Here is a 15513-nt window from a genome sequence, read left to right as displayed (position 1 = left end):
GTTCTCACGCTTCATCTAGCAAAGAGTCAGAACAAGATGTATTTGAAAAGAGAGAAATTAATGAAATACTGTGAAGCTCCAGAACTTTATTCAGAGTAGATGGTATATTGTCACTTTGAAAAATGAGGAGAAAGCATCAATGTTGTACTATAGATATTGGAAAAACTGGACATGTAGGAGCTCAGGCTGCATTGTCATAAAGATGTGAAAACCGATACAGAAATGTTTTCCTCCTGTTACCTGTATTGTAAATGGTAGCAGTTCCATGTTAAAGCTAGATTATTTACTTTTGCAAGTAAGTTAGTTATTATGATTTTGCACCTTCAAAAAAAAAAAAGATTTATTTTAAAAGGTCAAGATACAGTAGGATATCTAGTAAGTTTCAGGTTTCAACAGTGACTGATGAGTGATGAAGGACCATTGATATCTTGTGACTTAATTAAGGGGGTAGTGTTTCTGTGCAAGGATCCAGAACTATACCTATACATGAGAAGTTAAATTAACACTATGTTAGGCTATCTTTTGAGTGGCAAGTGTTCTGACAGGACCAGACACTTTGAGGGCACAAATCATTGTAGCTTACCCAGATTTTCTATTTTAGTAGGAACCCGATATGAGTAGTAGTTTCTCAATAAAATCACTACTTTTGAAAGAGAAACAAAAAACTCAAACTATTGAGAAGCTCAATATGAGCCGGCAATGTGCTCTTGCGGCCCAGAAGGCCAACCGCGTCCTGGGCTGCATCAAGAGGAGCGTGGCCAGCAGGTCGAGAGAGGTGATTCTTCCCCTCTACTCTGCCCTCGTGAGACCTCACCTGGAGTACTGCGTCCAGTTCTGGAGCCCCCAACATAAGAAGGACATGGACCAGTTGGAGAGGGTCCAGAGGAGGGCCACGAAGATGATAAGAGGGCTGGAGCACCTTTCCTATGAGGACAGGCTGAAAGAGTTGGGGCTGTTCAGCCTGGAGAAGAGGAGGCTCCGGGGTGACCTTATAGCGGTCTTCCAGTACCTCAAGGGGGCCTACAGGAAAGATGGGGAGAGGCTGTTCAGGAGGACCAGTTGTGATAGGACAAGGGGTAATGGTTTTAAAATAGAGGGAGGTAGATTCAGATTGGATATTAGAAAAAAATTTTTTACCATGAGAGTTGTAGAAAACTGGAACAGGTTGCCCAGAGAGGTGGTGGATGCTCCATCCCTGGAGACGTTCAAGGCCAGGTTGGATGAGGCCCTGAGCAACCTGATCTAGTGTGAGATATCCCTGTTCCTTGCAGGGGGGTTGGACTAGATGACCTTTGAAGGTCCCTTCCAGCCCTAACCATTCTATGATTCTATGATTCTAACTCCTGCATCCCCCAACTAACTTTTCTCCTTTAGACATCACAGTCCTGAACATCTCACTGAAGTACCAGGAATTAGCAGATAATCTGACTACTTTTGAACATAAAAGCCTTGCAGAGGGCCTATCATCAGTGAAATCAGACATTTCAGAGGCTGCTCATTGACGATATTTCATTTTTAAAATTTACCAGTCTGGGATCATTTGCTGGTTTAATTCAGTAGATACATGGATGGTGAAGAACAGCAGTGTTGTGGGAGAGGTGCTATTGGCCTGAATGTACCTGAAGTGTACATTCTCAGCTGTACCTCAGTGTACCTGTAGTCCTCAGCTCTACTCCATGTGTGACTTAATCTCTCTTTACTTTTGTCCTACCTTTACAAAAGGGGAATAACAGTCACTTGTTTTTCTTGGTTTTGTTCCTGCAGGCACATACAATTAAAATGTTCATTGCAAATTTTTGCAGAGCATGAGCATAGGAGATCAAAGGATTTTGACTCACAGACATCTGAAATATTTGTGAGAAGACAGTGGAAATATCAGATGGAAACACTCAAATCTGTCTAAGTGTTCTTGGATATTTGTTATGATGGAACTCTAAAAAGTAGACTTGCCCTTTCTGGAGGGAACATCACCATCAGTTTCTGTACAGCCTTTCTGTACGCTCCTCTACGCACACAAGTCAATTCACATTGCCACCCTCTTCATCTTGCCATGCTTAATTAGTAAGTATGTTCACTAGTAATGATATTTTGTCTTGCATTTGTGCATATCAGGAGTAGTTCCACTGAAGTACAGTTTAATATGCTATATTAAAACCAGTATAATAAAATCAGATTCTCATTCTTTAGCTGATGCTTTTCATTTCATCTTCTGTATTATCCTTTATAACTTATCTTTGTATGTTATGAAGATGAATGTTTTGTAATATTTTGTTTTCTACTGTTTCTACTTTCCTCCTCTTCTTTCAACTCTTCCTTTTCTCAAGCCTTGCTTCAATAAATTGAATCTCCTTTTTTTTTACTCTCTTATTTAGATATCTAAGTCTTAAAATAAATCTGAGATAATCAATCTTCTCTGCACTGATACTTTTCAACTGTAGCTCTTTCACCCACAGCCTGAAATTACTAATCTTTAAAAACATCCTGATAATTTAAACTCTCCTCTCATTAGCATTTACATAGAACAAAAAGCAGATGTAAGTGCTTCTAAACTAGATAATCCAACAGACAGCAAGAAAAAAAAACCACAACATTCTCTTATACTGTGCAAAGGAGTAAAATATATTCTGAACTAAAAATAATATCTTTTTTGTACCTCTTATTTTTCTGGAACAGAAGATGTTTTGATTAATTACGATAATTTGCCTTCTGTGAAGTCACAAGTTAGACTGATCCTACCAGGATTAGAACTGTTATTTGCAATTAAGTTGCCAAATTAATGGCTTCATTTGAAAGTCTGATAATAAATGTATATTGATATCTGACAAAGGATAAAATGACTGTCAAAGCAGAATCTGATAGCTGATCCTATTTGTAATGAAAGACATGCTTCCTTAGGGTCAGATTTGAGCTTCTGATTTTCAGTTTACTACAGTGCAGCAAGATCAAAGTAGAATTTTTATAACACCAATATTAGATAGCAGGCATTAGAAAATGTAGAAAACAACAGTCAAAACATAGAACAAACAATTCATCTCCTGATATGAAAAACAGATTATGACATGGTGAAAAACAATGATTTTGAAAAAATGATAGTGTGAGAATAGTGTGAGACAGAAGTCTCATATGAACTTTTGCCCTCAGACCATGATATACAGTCACAGATTATGAAAGAATGGAGCTCTCATGCGACTTCTGTTGATTTCTGCTTTGTTTTCAAAGTGCTGTTGGCAAGGAAGGTAACAGAAAGGCCTGGAGTGAGTTTTGCTTACATAAGAGAACTTTCCTAGTCAGACTAATAAAAATTTTGTTTGGATACTTTTATTAAAAATGTGACCTTATATAACACTCACTAAAACTGTATCCTACTTGAAGTAAGCCAAGGTGAAGAGAAATATTGCTATATCAGTAGGACGTTTTACACAAGTTACTGTGTATCACCTAAGTCTTGAGGACAGTCCAAATGCATCTGCTTACCCACTGGGAAACAGCTATCTAAAGTAATGCTCTTTCACTATAAATTTGTTTCATGTGGACAATTTTGCATTTGCCATGGAGTAGGAAGGTGTACAATCACAGTCGCACCCAGTGACTAGTCTGTGGTGACTTGTCACTCTGTGACATATTTCTTTGTAGCTCTCCTTAGTTTTAGTATAGTTGAAGTAGGGATTAGGTCAGAACTTGATATTTACATTAAATTAAGACTTTTGCACCTCAAAATCTTTTGTATGTATTCAGAGCCTAGAGGATTTTCTCCCAGTAGATATGCCTCTTGTAGAACTGTTCAAAACACCTCAAGAAATCTCCAACTCAGATAAAATAATCTCCATAGCTACTCTTTCTGTGTAAGTAATTAGTAAATTTGAATTTTGAGGTTAGAAACGTAATGGTTTTGTTTCTCCTAATCCTTTCCAATTTTTCAGCATATAGATACAAGAGTTGGAGGGTAAGAGAAAGATCTTTCTATTGTCCTTCACTGTTCTTCTCTTGAACCATTTCAGAAAAAAAGGAAGATGGCTGCTGAGGGCCATGAGAACACATATAGTTTGCAATGACAGCTAATGGGATGTAATAATGTGCGTACAGTGATGGACTACATTGCCCCAGAAAACTATGTTATATGTCAATGTACTGTGTGGAGGAACATTGGCATGTTCACATGCAGTTTCTGCTGCAACATAATTTCAAATAACATATTCAAATTCATGAAAAAATCCAACTCTATGATTTAAAGTATTTCTTAATTTGAGGCAGAGTTGGGTGTGGGTTTTTTTGGTTTTATTTTTGTTGTTGCTGTTGTTTTGGTTTTTTTTTTCTTTCAAAGTGGCATTTCCCTATTCAGCAAGATTTGAGCTAGTTTATTATTGGATTCTTCTGGAAAAACAATAGCAAATCTATGTACACTCAGGAGTCCTTCAAATACGTTTGTTTTGGGAAAGCCAGTCCTCATAATATATAACTACCTGTTATCCCTTGATAACAGGGAATGTTTTATGTTATAAGAACTGTATGCAAAAAAAATGCAGAACAGTAGATGGGTAAAAATTCTCAAAATCAGCAAAAACTTTGTACTCAACTTGGCTTCTCCTCATGCAAAGAATCAAACTCAGTTATTTAAGCAAATTTACAGGAAAACTAAGGCTAGCCCATATTTTGACACGGGTTGTAAAACCACCCATGGCTCTCATTATATCATATGTCATTGCTACACTGAATCAGGAGTATCTCTTGTCACTCCCTTCATAAAAGTTTTGCTGCTGCAGATACTTTTCAGCAGAGTAGGGTATGAGTAAGGGACAACAAAAGGGAAGCCTTTGAAAAGTTATAAAAAGAAAGAGAAAACAAAAGGGAGAGCAGTGAAAGAAGCAAGCAGAGAATACAAAAGTGATGGCATGGGGTGGGGTGGTGGGAAATAAAGAAAGCTGCACAGGGGTGGGAAATGATTAATTTTCTGACAGTTTATAAAAATAGGTACTGAATCTGGAAAGGAAACATAATTGAGTCAGCATAAGAAAGCTCATGTATCTTTATGCATGATTTTTGCGAAGGGATATAAAGAGAAATTCTTCACTACTGATATAGAAGCTTCCTGACCTTGGGCTAACCTCTCCATCTGTGTGTAGCGCCTCTGTGCAAAATACTGAAAAAGGCGAATAAGTCCAAATGCAGTTATTCTCTGTCCCTCTGCTATTCTGCTATGAAGTGTTACATTCTTAGGAAAAGTAACACAGACGGGTACTCAGGAAAATCTTTTTATAATTCTGTCTTTAAGGATAAGAATTTGTTAGTTTTTTGTTCTTAACAAGAGCTCAGGAGCAACTCATCTGAATATGTTTGCAACTTAATCACAAAATTCCTATGTTAATTTGTGTAATTTATTTATCTTCTTCATTTTCTTAAGTTTTCCTTAAATCAAAAACTTAAGCTGGAAAGATTGTTATGATTTTTTGTTGTTCAGTGTTGCTGGTATGTTTGATTTCCATTCTTTTAAATTTGCCCCGTATTTAGTCCTCCCTGAGGAGCTGAATGAGAACCCAAATAATATGTGATCTAGTCACAGGAATGTCAGAATCTTAGCTGGACAAGGGATTACAGGAGAACAGGGACAGCAGAGTGAAAGAAGGATCAACTGAGTCATCGTGTCCAGGATTGAGTACTATCTTGGATATAAGACTACAGGACCACATCAGATGAACTTGTGTTATGAGGATCTCACTTGCAATATCTGACAGAAAATAGATACACTTCTTTCAACTTGCAAGGAACACACTGGTCTTGCCTACATGTCCTCTTTCCTCTTGCAACGCAGAACTGAATTCATGGCAGCATTGAAAACATATCAGACTTTTATGTTATGCGAAGAGAAGATAACCCACTGACGAGCAAGTGCTGAAGTCTATTACACAGAGGTATTGCATCCCTAAATTATATCACGGCAGAGATTGATGTTCATAGCTAGGACACAAAAATGGTTTTAATTTTAATACAGTGTATTTCAAGGCATCTTGGGAACCTGCTCACAAAGAACGTTTCACACAAAGTATCTTTCTTTGCTAGTTTATCTCCTTTTTGAGCTGGAAAGCTTTCTCTTTCATCTTTCTCTAGCTTTTATTACCCCTTGCTTTATTTAAAGTATGTATATGAAAGGACAATGATGCCTTCTGAAAAAGAAAAGCATGCAATACCTTCTGTTAACTATACCACATGATCCACAGTTTGCTGTCAGGTTTTTTTTTATTGTGCATTTTTCATTATACCTGTTGCATTGTTTTTTACCATTGATTCTAGCCCAGGTAAGAATTTAAATAACTGCTAATTTAAGAATGTGGAGAGTTGAATTTACTGCAGAATAACAATCCTTTTCTTGAAACTAAGTATCTACTTGGTGCTGTTGTGAAGCTGTGTTTGAGGCTGATCTCTTTGTTAGGTTTCTTTTAAATATTACCTACGAATTGAAAGACAAACGTGGTTCTTTTCATGCAGAAATCTGAGAAATTAACCTCTAATAAATCCAGAATGAGCCAGCCTGGATAACGTGTATGTTAACAACAAATGGGGATTAATGGAAGCTATTCAATATCTTAAATTCTTGATGTTAGAAATCATGATTTGATTAATGTTTCTCTTAGGATTTAAATAAAGTTATTTATTTTATGGAACCCCCAGTATTACGGGATTGAAGGCATCTAAGTTTTACATATATTAGTTGAAAGAAATAAAAGATGCGAACACTTTCTTTTTAAAAATTAAAAAGCTTGTGCAATTCTTTCTGATATGAAAACAATAGCATTTAAATATGATGCATATGTCCTGTAAAACACACCGTCATGTTTGTATGTAACAAGAATAGCAGGATAACAAGTCTGTTAGTATGATTTATTTTGATCCTCCCTAAACGACAGGATGCAAATATTATTATTCCCTTGTCTTTGGTTTCAAGTGGCTTATTCAAGTTTTTATTATGTATTCATTAATTTCTCTGTAAATCAAATTATTCAATTTTCTGATCCCGATGCTCCTTCTATAAATGTTGTGAATGTCTATTTATCTGTTAGAGAATAAGCAATGAATCAGAAGTCATTTCACCCATGGAAAAGAGAGGCTAGTTCCTTGAGTTCATTTATGATATCTCGGATTTTGAGCTAATTTTAAAGAAGACAGACAATTAGACTCCTGGCAGCCAAGAAGTAATTTGAACAGCAGTTGTTTCCAGTCAAATGCATATCTGAGAAATGCTTCATTATTTCATGGCCTCGCAAAGCAAGTGATGTTAGAGTATTACACTATAAGGATGTTATGAGACAGCTATTTTACTATGATTATTATTTGTTTCAATATCAGAGAAATGTTGATTTAATGACAGAAAAATATAATCAAGTGTATACAAATTTTCAAAAAGGTAGATTCTTACTACATTGTCTCAGAAACTGTACCTGTCTTTATAGAAATTCCTCAAATAGTATAGGTTATACTCAGCAATCCACTGTGAGATGTTAAAATCTCTTACACTCTTTCTGTTCCTTACACATCTAGAAAGGAAGTTCTCTCATTTATAACTCTGCAAAATTAGATTTTAATCTTTTGAGACAGGAACTATCTCCTATTGCACAGTGGGACTGGGACTACCTGGCTTGATTACTGTCTGTGGGAGATACTGTGGTACAAATAATTTAATAATTAAAAAAATATGGTTTTTATTAAAGCCACTTAGTCGTACTTACTTATTTACATATTCTACATCCTATAAACTGTAGACCTGAACCATTGCAAACTGAGGTGATGGGAATGTATGCATCTGATAGCATAAATATTGTTCTTAGACTACTGGAACTTAGTTGCATAGACTGAGTTATTTATGCAAAACATTTCAAGACACATTGGCTGTTTTTGCACTGACAAATAATAGGTGATGAGAACAGGCCGTAAAAGATGAAAAGATATGTAACAAGAGTAAGAAAAGTGGGGCATACATCTGAGAATTCAATTTGTGAAGGACAAATGTAATGAAAGAATGTTAATATGAAAGTGTAATCAAGAAAACTCGAGATACTGTCATAGTTAATAAGACAGCACGTGTATATTTTTTGTGCAATATTTTTAAACTTATTAGTTTCCTTGTAATGGCTTTTGAAGGAATTCTCAGTTCATTACAGTTCCACTCTGAACGTACTTACCAACATCCATGAACAGCAACCGATGTTTGTTTCATCAGGACACATGCTGCACTACATTGAAGAATATTGTGTTCAGGAAGTCAGCCATGCTCATAGACAAGACTCAACAAAACCAAAACCATTTTCCAATTCAACACTGGCAGACTATTTTTATTCCCTACCAGTATGTGGTGATACTCCATAAATCAGAGGTGATCAATATATGCATTTTGAGCTGTGTGCAGATCACACAGCAGAAATTTGCCATGAGATGGGCATGAGGGCACTAGAAAACGAAAATCAAAGCTGCCAGACTGCTCCAGATTCAGAAGCACATCCATCTCAGCCTCATCTTCAAGTGCAACATACAAATTTTTATGTTTTCATACCTATGGAGATCCTTCACACACTCTGTGAAGTGCTGTGTCCTGCCTTCTCTCCTGCCAGATTGCTGAAATATGCTGCACATATCCTCTAATTCAGGGATATGGAGGTTAGGTTCAGAGAGGGAGAGCAGGGATTGTTTTGTTACCATCTTACTACTGGATATTTTCCTTATTCTGGAAAGGTTATGAAATGATGCTGTGTTTAGAGTAACATGGGTATATGGCAACAAAGAGGATGATCTATGTGAAGATTGTTGGTTGTGTAGAAGCCGCTTTACTTTATTATCCTAATGGAGAACCAGAAGTGTGAGTGTATGAAAATGACAGGGGTTCATAAGAGCATTATTCTTAAAAGCAAACAGTTTGCAGACAAGTTGGGATAATAAGAGTTCTTGGACTATTATTAATGAAAAGGATGGCCTATAATTATGTCAGTTAATCTGCATATTGCTGTCTTTAGACACCTTGGAGGAAGAATCTGGGGAAGATAGAAAAGGGTTTTTGCGCCTCTTCCTTTCGCAGAGTTCAGCAGCGTCGTCTGCAGTGTTCATTCTGCCAGCTGCCAGTTGTTGTTGGGGCTTCTTGACAGCCAGCTGCTCCTACAGCAGCCATAAAGATACTCCCTGTGGAACATACTGGAACAAGGAGGGCATTGTTTGTTGGGGAAATGTCTTGTGAAGGAAAATAAAAAGATGGGGATAGATCAGCATCTGAGATACATAATGGATACTGGGAGGAAACTCTCTCTAAGACTTTGTCTCATTTGAGAACTTAAAGTCATGTGAATGAGAGGGTAAAATACCCTCTCTGTATTCAGAATAGGGCACAGTTTTAGTTCAAAGCTCTCCTTAGGCAGAGAAACTGTACAAGATAACATCTAAAGACATGCTTAAAGTATACATTCTGAATAAGAATAGCGTTAAACATGTAGTTTATGGTGGGTTTTTTTTCTGAATAACAATCTAATTCAATAAGTATTTATCCAGAAGGAATATACTGGTGTTTCTGCTATTACTTAGTTCAGAATAGGCATGCCTTAGACTATAATGGAGGTTCGAATGCAAGATAGAAAATGATGGACATCTGCTGTGGCAGTTCCATTGGGGACAAACTCATAAGAAAGCATAGATTTCTGGGTCCTACATCTTTCTGAGTTCATATTATACTAGGAGTGAGAAGCCTTTGCCTTTCACCGAGCTACCACTCTTTCTCTCTCAGAGGCAGCTGCTTTGACTTGGAAACATTATGGACTCGAACAGGGTGTAACAAACTGATGTCTGATCTCAGAAGCCACAATGTCTTATAGCTGCGATTGTAAATCCCTTTCTCTTTCTCTTTCTCTCCTATGCCTTCTAGTGCCTCTTTCTTTTCCTTCTGTTTAATGTAGAATAGCTTTCATAAAGAAAATACTGTGTCTCTTGGCAGAAATACTACAATGAGTGTAAGGACTGGATGAAAGACATTTTTTCTGATAAACAGTCTAAGAAGGCTCTCACAAACAATGAAACTCCTCATATTTAATTCAGTTTAGAAGGATTCAAGTGAAAGGAAATCTTCTTCAGTCCTCTGATGTGGCTTTTTTCACTGAAGGTGAATTGCACACCTTTGGGTAGGTTTTACTGCTTTCTTATATTCTCACAAAGGTGAAGATATAGGTTGCTGTAAAGAGTGTGTCGCATGTGGATTTTCTCGTACTACATATACAGTATGCTTATACTACTGCATGCAGTATACAATAGTATGTAGTATTGTCCTCTATATAACTCTTCTTTCCTACATCAGAATATATGAAATATGTATTTCAACCTTGAACATACCTTAAAAAATGTCTAAACTTGTATAAGCTTTTCTTTTATTTGAAATTCAGGGCATATTTGCAAGATGTCACTCATGCAATCATGTGCATCTCATTATGCAATAGGAGATTCTATCTAGAAAAGGTTTTTACTTTCATAGTCAGTGATTGTATTGAGAATACAGATAGTAATTTGAGAAGGTTTCAGTTTCAGGAGTATTTGGTTCTGTTTTTATAGCCATAGTTACTTTTGCAAGTTACTAATAAGATACTAGAAATTTAAAATTGCTATTGTAGTCTTTCTCTCTTTTTTCTTTTTAAAGGAATACTATGCACAGTTTATTGTTACATGTAAACTGAAAGATACCCTGGTACCTTTTTGTAACCATATACTAAAAGCAACCACTTACATATGTCTAAACAAAATCTGTCACAACTAATATTTGTTATGATAGTGGCAGTGAACTGTTGGAAAAGATAGTGGGGTAGGGAAAATGCCTCAAAACAAAGACTGCAGGGCAAATTCACTATGCAGTGCTCTGTTTCTTGTCAAATGTGTTACTAAACGAGGCTTATAGCAGAAAACCAGTGATATTTAATTCTATGATTTTTGATTGATTTTTTTTTTTTTTTTCAGAAATAAAGAACAGATCTAATTTCATGGAGGCTGTGATGGGACTGTGGCAAGTGTATTGCACAGCACGCTCAGTTGTCCTTTTCTTCCAATCATCTCTAGCAAGAATGTAACCATACAAGATCACTACAGCTCCTTTTCAGCTTATCTGGTTTTCTTCTGGTCGAAATCAGATTGGGAGGCAAGGTATGTGGTAGTGTGTGCATGCATCTTCGCAAACATTGAGCCATGATGTCACTGGATCTCATATACAAATGTGGAAGTTAGAGAGACTTTACTGGTCTTGTAGTTCAAGCATAGCTGGAGGGACTTAGTGGCTGCAGGATTTGTTTTAGATTCTTAACAAAATTCACAGCTGGAACTACTACTCCTACTCCTGTAGCAGGAATTTGGGAAGATTTGTGCAACTCTTGTTGTCCAAAAAGCGAGATCTTTACCTGGTATGCAAGCTAATACACACAGAGTCGAGGTATTTCTTTATTATAAGTTTGTGCAGAGTCAGAAGCTAGGTGATATTCCATAAAGCCAGCTCAGCTTTACCAGAAATCATAGCATATTTATCCTGTTACATGAATAGTATAAATCCACCCAAAATTATACTCACTGTTTAGTACTTAACATATCATCTTCTACTGGTTAAACATATTTAAATTAGCATGCATGCTCCGTGCAGGCATGGAAGGGTGAGTCTTTTTGGTCCTGAATTGAGTCTGTGGTCATGATCCCCTTCTGCTGCCTTTACCTTTCCGCTAATTACTGCTGACTCTTGCTGACTTTATACTTGTGGTATTCTTCCAGTATTGTCAACCTTCCTAATAGCAAGATGTTTTCCTTACCAGCCTTTGAAGTCCTTGCTTTAGCTTCTCTTTGAGTGATTAATGGCTAGCAGAGTGATTAACATTGGTAACACTCGTCAGATGTCTTGGACTTAGAAGGACGTATGTCCTTCTCTTGACAAATGTTATCCTATTCAAGGCTCCTCTGCTATTTATCATTATCTTAGAGAAAGCAAAATCTGGTGCATCTTTGCGTCACTCTGACCTGGATTCACAACAGCTAGCTGGCTGAACAAAGGACCTGTTTTTAAACTGTAAGTTATCGCAGATCTTGTTAATGGTGATAGGTATGCTAAATACTTTATATTCAGGTTAAATGAAAGAAGCAATTAAACTCCACGTGGAGTAAAATATCTGCAAAAATAAACTGTCATGGGGAGTAAAAGAGAGTGATTTCTGAGGAGCGATAAATAAAAAGTAGTTTTAGTTTGTTGCTGTGTTTTCCTGTATGTGTATATGAGACAAAAAGAAGAAAGAAGGCAAACAAAGACAGTCATTCTTGCTAAGAGGAGGTAAAAGACGAGATTTCTTAAGTCACAGGACTGTCTGGAAAAGTAGCCTTGGAAACCATTTCATGTTTGTTCATCCTCTTCAAGGAAGCAGGATTTCATGCTGATTTTAATAACAAGTGAGAGAGCACCAAAAAAGAAATAACAGTAATATCCTTTCTTTTTCTTCCATCTCCCAACTAATTCCCACAGAGAACTGTCCAGCAGGATGCTGGTAGGCTGGACAATACCAGCCAAGGGTGAGTGCTGGAGAGCATACTTTCAGACCATACCGTCAGGACTTTGGTCCTCTTAAAATAAAACTCCTGTTAGTCTCTAACAGACTTAAGTATTTGACCATGTTGAATGACAGTTTATCATGTGTGTGTTCCAAAACACTGTGAAAATTTGACTCATCAGAGAACCACTTTGATGTTAGAATATTGCAAAAGTTAATGACCCATTAACAATAAACTATAATGCCATTACCTTGTTAATATTTGCAATAAATAACATTTTTTTTACCCTATTGTGAAGCATCCGGTCTCAAGTCAAAATCTTCGTAATAGTGCAAATGCAAGCACTTTTAGAGCTATGTTACACACTGACATACTAAATGTCCTTATTTTTTATTCTGTTACAATAAAGTATTAATCATGTGGGTATCAGACACGTCCATGGGCAAAACAAAAAATTGCTCGAGTAGTTCAGCTGTAGTCTTGCCATAAACTGCATGGGAAAGATAGAGTGAGCTCTGAGGGATGTGACTAATTAGCTGCTACTTGTCATCTAAGGCTAGAAGACTAAAAGAAGAATAGTTGGTGTTAGTAAAGGCCAGGAAAAACTCTGGCGCTGGCTTCTGTAGAAACATTTGGGTTTGCTTAGGAAAGCTGAAGAGAACTTTGTTCCAAAAGAGAAAGAGTTGTGAGGATAAACCAACAGCCTTTGGGTTGGAAGAGCTGAAAATCAGGTCGAAGCCTTTCTTGTTTGTTTGGATAATGATGACCAAATTTGTTAAATTTTATGTCTTGCTGCACTACAAATTTTTGTTGGTTTATGAGAAAAACAACAATAGTGTGCATGAGATGAAGTCGTTTGCATAGGATAGAACTATGGCTATCACCCAGCTGGCTTGTAATTATCTAATTAAGGTTTAGGCCCTGCCTACAAAAGGCAGGCTGTTTCCTCCTGGCTGTGGAACATGCAACACATCCTTGTGCTGCAGCCTAGGCTGGTGAGCAACAACTGGTGACCCTGGTGTGATACCCTCATGAGAGACCCTGAAGACCTCAACCCCAACTCCCTCATTGGAGCCAGAGTAGCCAGGGCCGGAGCGAGAAGTCCTTCGATAAAGAAGGTAAAGCTGCTACACCAAAAGAGGGAAGTGAGCTGGAGTTGGAATGAATGAACTGGGTCTCTGCTCACTGTAAAGCCTTCTTGAAAACCAAAAAACTGTAAAACAAAAAGGGGAAATTATGGCTATCACCCAGCTGGCTTGTAATTATGTAATTAAGGTTTAGGCTCTGCCTACAAAATGTGGGCCGTTTCCTCCTGGCTGTGGAAGATCCAACACATTCTTGGAGCTGCAGCCTAGGCTGGTGAGCAACATAGAACAGAAGTTCATAGAACAGGGCAAGAAACAGATGGTCTTAGATTCCAGCTGTCTAGAGGGAACAGGAAGGCAAATTCAAGCTTGAGGAGAATGGCTATAAATCAGTGACTGCTGGAGTACATTGATCTCCAGTACTGAAGTGGTCCTGATATGCTTGACTTGACTAAAGTTGCATGTATTAGACTGTCTGATGGTAATGAGCATGAGATTTTTAGGTGTCTGATTTAATTTTGATGTTTCTGAAAATTTATTTTGTTAGTTCATGAAAATGGCCTACTTGATGTATAAGCACTTGGGTAACAGTCTAGTCAATCTTCATACCTTATGCCAGAAATGACATTTAATTTAAATGTAATATAAAGTTTGGTTCTGCAAAGTAATTCTGGTTGTGTTCAGCAAGGAATTTCTTTCTGTATCACTGGACAGAAAAGTGCTTGACTTATATTGGTTTTTATTTTAAAGTATCCAAAAAAATGCCAGTTGTTAAAATACATATTTAGAGCAGTAACAAATGTTAAGAAGAAAACTTAAATTCAGGAGTGCTCTTCCCTGTATGTAATTATTGTGTAACTCCAAAGGGGGTGTGTACACTATACTGTTAATGGTATAGTCCTTTTATAGTCCTAATCAATAGACTGATTCTAGATAGCATCAAATTAATCTTCTGGCCTCGTGGTTGCCTTACTAAAAGCAGCTAATAATAACCACTTGATCTCCTTTATTTCCTTGTCAAGAAACTCTTGCAATTGTTTCTTTTATGGCTTGTCCACACAGAGGGTAATAAGCAGCTATTGCTATCAGATTCCATCAGCAGGTCTGCGGAATGAATCTACTACTTTTGTCATGCTGATGAATCATATAGGTGTCTAGATGATGCCTATGAGTGGAAAAAAGATTCATATTTTCTTATAACAACTTAAGAAATCGTTCAAGAGTACGACAATACCCGTTCTGTAGTATTATTTACAAATACAGATGGTAGAGTTAACTACTGAAAATGAGGAAATGTCATCATTCAGGGTTCTCTTGATATAGCTAAATGCCTGATCTTAGATGTCCATCATTACATTCTCAGTTTAGATTAACTAACGCATACTTCTTCTTTCCTGTCTTAGACAACTTGTGTTAAGCTAAATAGCCAAAATTTTGCCATTGAAGCTTCTTTTCTTGCTATCATCAGCTAAGGTTTTGCTGTTGATTTTATTTGAACCTCTTTTCTTTTAGTTGGGTCCATTCAAACAAAAAAATGTGCTAGAGACACGAGGAACATATCTTTTCCAAATTCCAATAGCCATGTATTGGGGGTGGGGAGGGAGGGGGGGGAGCTGATGAAATGGATTGTCCTCCATTATTAAGCATGTTTCTGCTTATAACAAATGAACTTTCTTTTTTTATTACAATTTACTCTTGACAAGACTTCTGTAGTAATATTCTGCATTTTCTGCATCGTACATCAGAAAACTTTAACTAATACGTAAAGCCTTTTCCTCACAGACTTTTTTTTTGCTTACAGCATTATTTCTTTTAGTATTTTAAAGAACTCTCTGCTTAATAATGAAATACAACATACCAATATATTCTAGTTCAGTTTATTGTAAATGCTTCTGAAAAT

This window comes from Tauraco erythrolophus, chromosome 3 (genome assembly GCF_009769465.1).
Source record: "Tauraco erythrolophus isolate bTauEry1 chromosome 3, bTauEry1.pri, whole genome shotgun sequence".
Classification (NCBI taxonomy): Eukaryota; Metazoa; Chordata; class Aves; order Musophagiformes; family Musophagidae; genus Tauraco; species Tauraco erythrolophus.
This window is presented reverse-complemented; position numbering follows the sequence as displayed.